We start from the raw sequence: 7,732 nt of genomic DNA, 5'->3' as shown, positions 1-7,732 counted from the left end.
AATGGCACGATCTCGGCTCACCGCAACCTCCGCCTCCCGGGTTCAGGCAATTCTCCTGCCTCAGCCTCCTGAGTAGCTGGGATTACAGGCACGCGCCACCATGCCCAGCTAATTTTTTTGTATTTTTTTTTAGTAGAGACAGGGTTTCACCACGTTGACCAGGATGGTCTCAATCTCTTGACCTCGTGATCCACCCGCCTCGGCCGCCCAAAGTGCTGGGATTACAGGCTTGAGCCACCACGCCCGGCTTAATTTTTATACTTTTAGTAGACGGGGTTTCACTGTGTTTGTCAGGCTGATCTCGAATTCCTGACCTTGTGATCCACCCAGCTCGGCCTCCCAAAGTGCTGGGATTACATGCGTGAGCCACTGCGCCCAGCAGTTCAAATTCTTAGAACTCCCACCACCCACGTGTACACCAGGACCTGTGGGTGGAGCGGGCATGAGGCAGAGAGGGCTTCCCATTACCATTAAATGAATAAAGAGACCTCTACATACCAACACTATCCTTTTTTTTTTTTTTTGACTCTTTTTGCCTCCATTTAGTGTGAATATTTGGAGGTTAAACTGGGCAGAGCCCCACATGTCTGATGACTCACCCATCTACATGCCACCTGAAGTCACGAATTTGGCTCCAGAGAATGTTGTAGAGCTCAAAGGATGGCAACTTCAATTTTCTTTTCTTTTTTTCTTTCTTTTTTTTTTTTTTTTGAGATGGAGTTTTACTCTCATTGCCCAAGCTGGAGTTCAATGGCTCACTACAACCTCCATCTCCTAGATTCAAATGATTCTCCTACCTCAGCCTCCCAAGTAGCTAGGACTAGCTGGGATTACAGGCACCTGCCAGAATGCCCAGCTAATTTTTTGTATTTTCATTAGGGACAGAGTTTCATCATGTTGGCCAGGCTGGTCTCGAACTCCTGACCTCAGGTAATCCACCTGCCTTGGCCTCCCAAAGTGCTGGGATTACAGGCATGAGCCACTGCACCTGGCCTCAATTTTCAATAAGTAACTAGAAACAGAAAAAGCAGATTTCCAAGTCTTCAAAGAAAACCCATGGTGAGAAGGATATTAATGGATTAAAACACACATAAAGAGGAAACTGAAGGCAAAGCATTGGCAACAATCCAGAAACGCTATCAGCCTCAGCTAAGTCCGATACTCCACGGGCTCTGTGGCCAGAGTAGGGAAGCACCAGTTACAAGTTATGAGAAACAGCACTGCAGTACTAACCGGGAGCAGCCTGAGGGCTTTCCTTCCGCGCTGAGGGTCAGTTGTCCGTCTGGGGCCACGTTACTTCCAGAAGGACACAGAACTGGAAACCTTCGATACCGGGTTAAAAATCTGACTGCTCTGAAAACAAGTCTACTGGGCAGTGACATTCACATTTCTGAAATTAATGCATACTCTATTTGCATTTTCTCCTTTTCCTGTCTTCACCTGTCTTTGACAATTAGTAAATAAATCCCTAAACCTTACAAATAGTTTTGGGCCAGCCACAGTTACGCCATCATGCCTATAATCGCAAAATGTTGGGAGGCAGTCGGGAAAGGACTGCTTCAACCCATGAGTTCAAGACCAGCCTGGACAACATAGCAGGACTGTATCTCTACCAAAAAAAAAAAAAAAAAAAAAAAAAAAAAATCAGCTGGGTGTGGTGGTACACGCCTATAGTCTAGCTACTCAGGAGGCTGAGGTGGAAGGATGGTTTGAGCCCAGAAATGTGGGGCTGCAGTCAACCAGGAACTCACTCCATGCCAGCCTGGATGACAGAACAAAACCCTGTCTCTCAAAAAAAAAAAAAAAAAAAATCGAAGGTACCATATGAGTTGTATGTGTTATGTTAAAAAAAAAAAAAAAAATATATATATATATATATATATATATATATATATATATATATATATATATTTGTCCTGCCAGGTGAGATGACTCACATCTGTAATCCTAGCACTTTGGGAGGCTGAGGCGGGTGGTTCACAAGGTCAGGAGTTCAAGACCAGCTTGGCCAAGATGGTGAAACCCCATCTCTACTAAAAATACAAAAACTAGCCAGGTGTGATAGCGGGCACCTGTAACTCAGGAGGCTGAGAGAGGAGAATCGCTTGAACTCAGCAGGCAGAGATTGCAGTGAGCTGAGATTGGGCCACTGTACTCAAGCCTGGGTGACAGAGTGAGACTCCATTTAAAAAAAAAAAAGAAAGAAAAAATGAAAGGAAATATCTGTCCTTCAATTATGAATGATTAAGCAAACTGTGGGTATATCCATACAATGAGATATGACTGAGCAATAAAAAGGAATGAACGGAGACATGCAACCACATGGATATTTAAATGCATCATCTTAACTGAAAGAAGCCAGACTCAAAAGGCTGCATGCCGTAGGATAACGCTCAAAAGACATTCTGGAAGACGCAAAACTATTAGGACAGAAAATGAATAATTGTATGCCATGGGCTGGTTAGAGAGGTTGACTACAGAGGCACGAGGAAACTTTTTTTGTGTGATATAACTTTTCTGTATCTTAACCGTGGGAGGTGGAGCTTGCAGTGAGCCACGATCAGGACACTGCACTCCAGCCTGAGCAAGAGAGAGATTCCATCTCAAAAAAAAAAAAAAAAAAAATAGATTCAACTAGACATAAACCTTGTCCCCAAAGAGCTTCCAGGAAATAGGATTTATAACAGCATGTTAAAAGTTGTTTTGACAATATTATTTGTGAGTTTTATTTTCTTTTATCTCATTGGGGCTATCTAATTTTGGGCATGAATACCTGTTTGGTAATGGGGGAGGCAGAGATTAAGGATTAGTAAGTGGTTTGGACTAGAGGTTGTCCGACTTTTGGATGTGACAATGAGACATTAGGATACCAAAAATTAGAAATGACTAGTATCAGAAAGGAACTGGTGCATGGAGATACCTGTGGCATCTCATTACCAATGGCAGGTGCAGCCATCTTAATCTATGCTGATGCTCTCATTCACAGCAAGAATCAAGATGAATATCACATTGACTCGTTGGATAGCACAGGGAAAATTTACTTTTGGAGAAGCCCAACTAATTGCAATGAGCAGATTCTAGGAGGAAAAATACAACCTATCTCAGGAAGGTTTCTGCATGTTTTATGTCAAATCCTGCTTAGTTCTGTTTTCATTCTTTAAGTCAGAAGGATCTTTTGGCTGAGGAACAAGTGTTCTTTCCGTCATGTACAATTTTCACTAACACATAAAGAGATATTTTGTTTATTATAAAGTATTTACTTGGTTTATTATCCCAACAACAGGAAATTAACACTGTCCAGAGAAACCTATAATACTAGCCGATTTATTTTATTTTGTTTTATATTATTTATTTATTGGTTTGTTTTTTTTTTTTGAGACGAGATTCCCCTGTTGTTGCCCAGGCTGGAGTGCAATGGTGCAGTCTTGGCTCACTGCAACCTCCACCTCCCGGGTTCAAGCAAGTGTCCCGCCTCAGTCTCCCTTGTAGCTGGGATTATAGGCAGAGGCCATGACACCCAGCTAATTTTTTTATTTTTAGTAGAGATGGGGTTTCACCATGTTGGCCAGGCTGGTTTCAAACTCCTGACTTCAGGTCATCTGCCCACCTCAGCCTCCCAAAGTGCTGGGATTACAGGCCTGAGCCACCACACCCAGCTTGCTAGCTGATTTTCAATAAGACATATTGTGATAGATAATACTGGAAATCATTTTTAAAGTAAAGAAAAACACAAATGAGACATTAAAAATACCCTGTAATCCCACTATCTAGATATAACTATTAATATTTTGAAGTATGACTTCCTAGTCTTTTGTTTATATACATGTTATATATAATAGCTGATATCATACCATATATTCAATTTTGGTAGTCTTGTTTCAATTAATGTAATATAAAAATGTCCCCATGATAATATTCTTCAAAAGACTGGATTTTTAGTATGGTAGCTATAGTGTATCATACAAATATATCAAAACTTATTTACATCTCTAACTTTCACTAGAATTAATATCTTTATACAACTATTAGCTATGTTCCTGATTATTTTCATAGAAAAGATTGCTCTATGTTTGATCCTAGAGTATAAATCAAAGGGCATCAATTTAAGGCTGCTAATACATATTGCCAAATCACCTTCCTTGAAAGTGGTAATAATTTATCCTGAGAACATAACAGTATGCCTGCTTTCTTAACAACTATGCCACATATTAAAATATTTATGTTAAAAAATACGCATCTGTCAAATATGGGACCATTTGGGCATCAACAAGAATAATGCTTGCAATGGATTAAAATACATCAAACATAAAAATCTATGGATTCCTAATGAAACACAAAACATCACTCCTCATCTTTAAAGGTTGCCAGGACACTAATTTATTATTCTAAATATGTATTTTAAAGAGCTTGATCACATATTTGTCCTTTCTTTTCTGTTTGAACTGTACTTCAAGCCAACTCAATAGCTGATCAGAAAATCCCATGTAATAGTACATAAGTAATCACAGAACTCATACCATCACTATTTTGCAATCCGCTTAAAACAGTGGATGGAGACAATGATCATCAATAGATATCCAAACTCTCAATGGAAGGTTGTTGGGGAACTTTATCATAGAGAATTCCAAGTGATATCACCTGTACCCACAAATCTTAACATCATGACAAGTAGGACAACTAGGCACGGGCTTCAGGATTTGATGAATATAGTATCCTATAGGACCACCTATTATCCTGCCAAAAAATGGAACTGGAATTTAATCAAATCTAATTGAATGTAGATCTTACTACTGATTTCCAGGAAATGCAAGGAATAGAAGAGCAAGCTAAACATTACTGGAGGATGCAATTAGCACAAACCAAAATGTGGAAAATTCTACAGAGCAAGTGATAAAATTTTTTCAAAAAAATAAATACATAGTATTTGTTGGGAGGGGTGAAGGTTATAATCAAACAATTGGTTAAGGAGAGTTCTTTGTAGAAAAAATATCTGCTTTTAAGAAGTGGAGACAGAAAAACAGGATAATAAAATCTTATTTAATACCTATTCGAAATCTAATATCCAACTAATATCATATGCAAATTCTTTTTCTGGTGGTATTCTGTATATGAGTGGGTTTGCTTCTGTCCAAATTTAAAATATTTTATGCTTCTGATTTTCCAAGAGGAACATACTTCATTCAGTTTGTTCCTTTCTTGTAAAGCATTAGTAAGTCGACTTCTGAGCTAGCCAAGGTCATAGATGACGTTTGAAATTGCAAGGTCAATTCAAGCACTCTGGGTAGTAACCATCAGGTGGCGCCACTTTCCAGCTTTTCTAAACCCAACATAAAGCACTTCAGACTCAATTAAGCAAGGGGTAAGAGCAGTCATCACAGGAAACTGGTACAGTCACCAAATAAGCTCAATGCTAAGGCTTCCCTAGGTGGTATTATGAAATTACTTGTAAGGCTGGGCGCAGTGGCTCAAGCCTGTAATCCCAGCACTTTGGGAGGCCGAGGCGGGTGCATCACGAGGTCAAGAGATCGAGACCAGCCTGGTCAACATGGTGAAACCCCGTCTCTACTAAAAATACAAAAAAGCAGCCGGGCATGGTGGCACGTGCCTGTAATCCCAGCTACTCAGGAGGCTGAGGCAGGAGAATTGCCTGAACCCAGGAGGCGGAGGTTGCGGTGAGCCGAGATCGTGCCATTGCACTCCAGCCTGGGTAACAAGAGTGAAACTCTGTCTCAAAAAAAAAAAAAAAAGAAATTACTTGTATTTGTATGTTCATCCTACCTGTTGTCATTCTCAGTACTTAGAGATTTCAAGCAGAAATGTGTGTTTTTACTATTCTACTAAGAACCAAAATACCCATTTTGAGCTTCTAAAAGAATATTTCTATCTCAGGCATCCTAAAGACTTGACCGAACTGCCATTGTCTTTTGAAACCAATGCACAGGGCTGTGCCAGGGTCCACACTGCCTCACTTTGCTGGTTCCTGCATTCCCATTTGTGGAAAACTGAGCTCACACAGCACACAGCACTGTCCTGGGTTAAAACACAACAACTGTGGATCACAACCTGGCCCTCGGGGCGTTGACCGCTAGGTTACTCCCACATTACAGAACAGGTAAGAACTAAAACTGAAGGGCGCTGCATAGGAGTGCTAGGTGTGGCCAGGTGAGACCAGAGGGCCCAGAGGGCTTTGTGGAAGACAGGGCAACTGAATTCCAAAGGAAGAAAATCTGGGGAGCACTAGCGAGTGTGTGCATCGACTGCGAACTCAAAACCTGTAAGCAGGCGACAGAAATAAGCAGGCAATCTAGATGCAGGGCAGTAAAGAATGGAGACGACTGAGGCAAACAACCGGGGTTTGCTCAGCCTGAAAGGCATTGAATGCCAATTTTTTTTTTTTTTTTTTAACAGAGTCTCGCTCGGTCACCCAGGCTAGAGTGCAGTGGTACAATTTTGGCTCAGTGCAACCTCCGCCTCCCGAGTTCAAGTGATTCTCGTGCCTCAGCCTCCCAAGTAGCTGGGATTACAGGTGTCCACCAACACACCTAATATTTGCATTTTTAGTAGAGATAGGGTTTCACCATGTTGGCCAGGCTGGTCTTGAACTCCTGACCTCAAGTGATCCACCTGGCTTGGCCTCCCAAACTGCTGGGATTACAGGCGTGTGCCACTGACCGCACCTGTCTTATGCCATTTCATTTAACACCGCTCCAGTCCCTACCTCCCTACAAAGTGTCCGTCAGCTGACTGCATGCCACTGTGCAATCTCTGGGAGAGGCTGACTACTGTTTCTAGATCTTTTGTTTCCCTGTTAGCAATTTACCATGTCTAAGTGGAGCACCCAGAACATGAAGCCCCAAGAAGATATATAAAACAAGAACTTTCTCCCTAGGCTTTATTCCTGGAATTTTTTAGAGATTGAGAACTAAAAATGGAATTAATAAATTTTTCTAATTACAAGACAGAAAAGCAGAACTACAAGAGTTTGAAATTTTAATGTCAGAGCTTTTCTGATGAATGTTTATAATTATAGCAAGGAAAAGTGATGAATCAGTTGAGGGAATTTTATTATCACCAGACACAAGACTTTCGTCATGTGTTGCTTGTGACACTAACTCCATCTCTAGTTACTTAATGTTCCCAGATTCACGAATATTTTATCATTCAAAGATCAAACACTTTATTTTCCTTCCATCTCTTTCCTCTTAGGTGTGTCAGCAGCAATTAAGTCATGCTGTGGAATGCTTAGTACGGTAACAAATGTCATGAAAATTGAACATACAGCTAATTTTACTTCTCATGAATAGAGTTCCTGTGGTTTCACTTCAACACTAATGGAGGGGGATGCATTCCATCCTTATTCTCTACTTTAAATCGCTGAAATTAGCTTCAGGGATCCAGCTTCCATTCAGTCTAAATTTGTCAACATTGTAGACTTATTTCATATAGTTCTGCAACTATAGTTCAGAACTATGTGACATAAGCCCTGTCCTATGCCTCAGGAACTACTGGAATGAATCACTTTTTTTAAAATTCATTTTTAGAATTGCATTTTTAGGGCTGGGTGAGGTGGCTCATGCCTGTAATCCCAGCACTTTGGGGGGCCAAGACGGGCGGATCATGAGGTCAAGAGATTGAGACCATCCTGGCCAACATGGTGAAACCCCATCTCTACTAAAAATACAAAAAAATCAGCCGGGCGTGGTGGCACACGCCTATGGTCCCAGCTACTCAG

The 7,732-nt window shown here is 41.0% G+C and overlaps 1 protein-coding gene across 4 annotated transcripts in view; it reads left to right on the top strand.

The window, feature by feature from the left end:
* Positions 1-7,732, top strand: part of RIPOR2 (RHO family interacting cell polarization regulator 2) — a 233,623-nt gene that overhangs the window by 16,725 nt on the left and 209,166 nt on the right. The window lies entirely within an intron of this gene.

Source organism: Saimiri boliviensis, chromosome 4 (genome assembly GCF_048565385.1).
Source record: "Saimiri boliviensis isolate mSaiBol1 chromosome 4, mSaiBol1.pri, whole genome shotgun sequence".
NCBI classification, from domain to species: Eukaryota; Metazoa; Chordata; class Mammalia; order Primates; family Cebidae; genus Saimiri; species Saimiri boliviensis.
The sequence above is the reverse complement of the archived record's forward strand: the minus strand, read 5'-3'. Positions and strand labels throughout refer to the sequence as shown.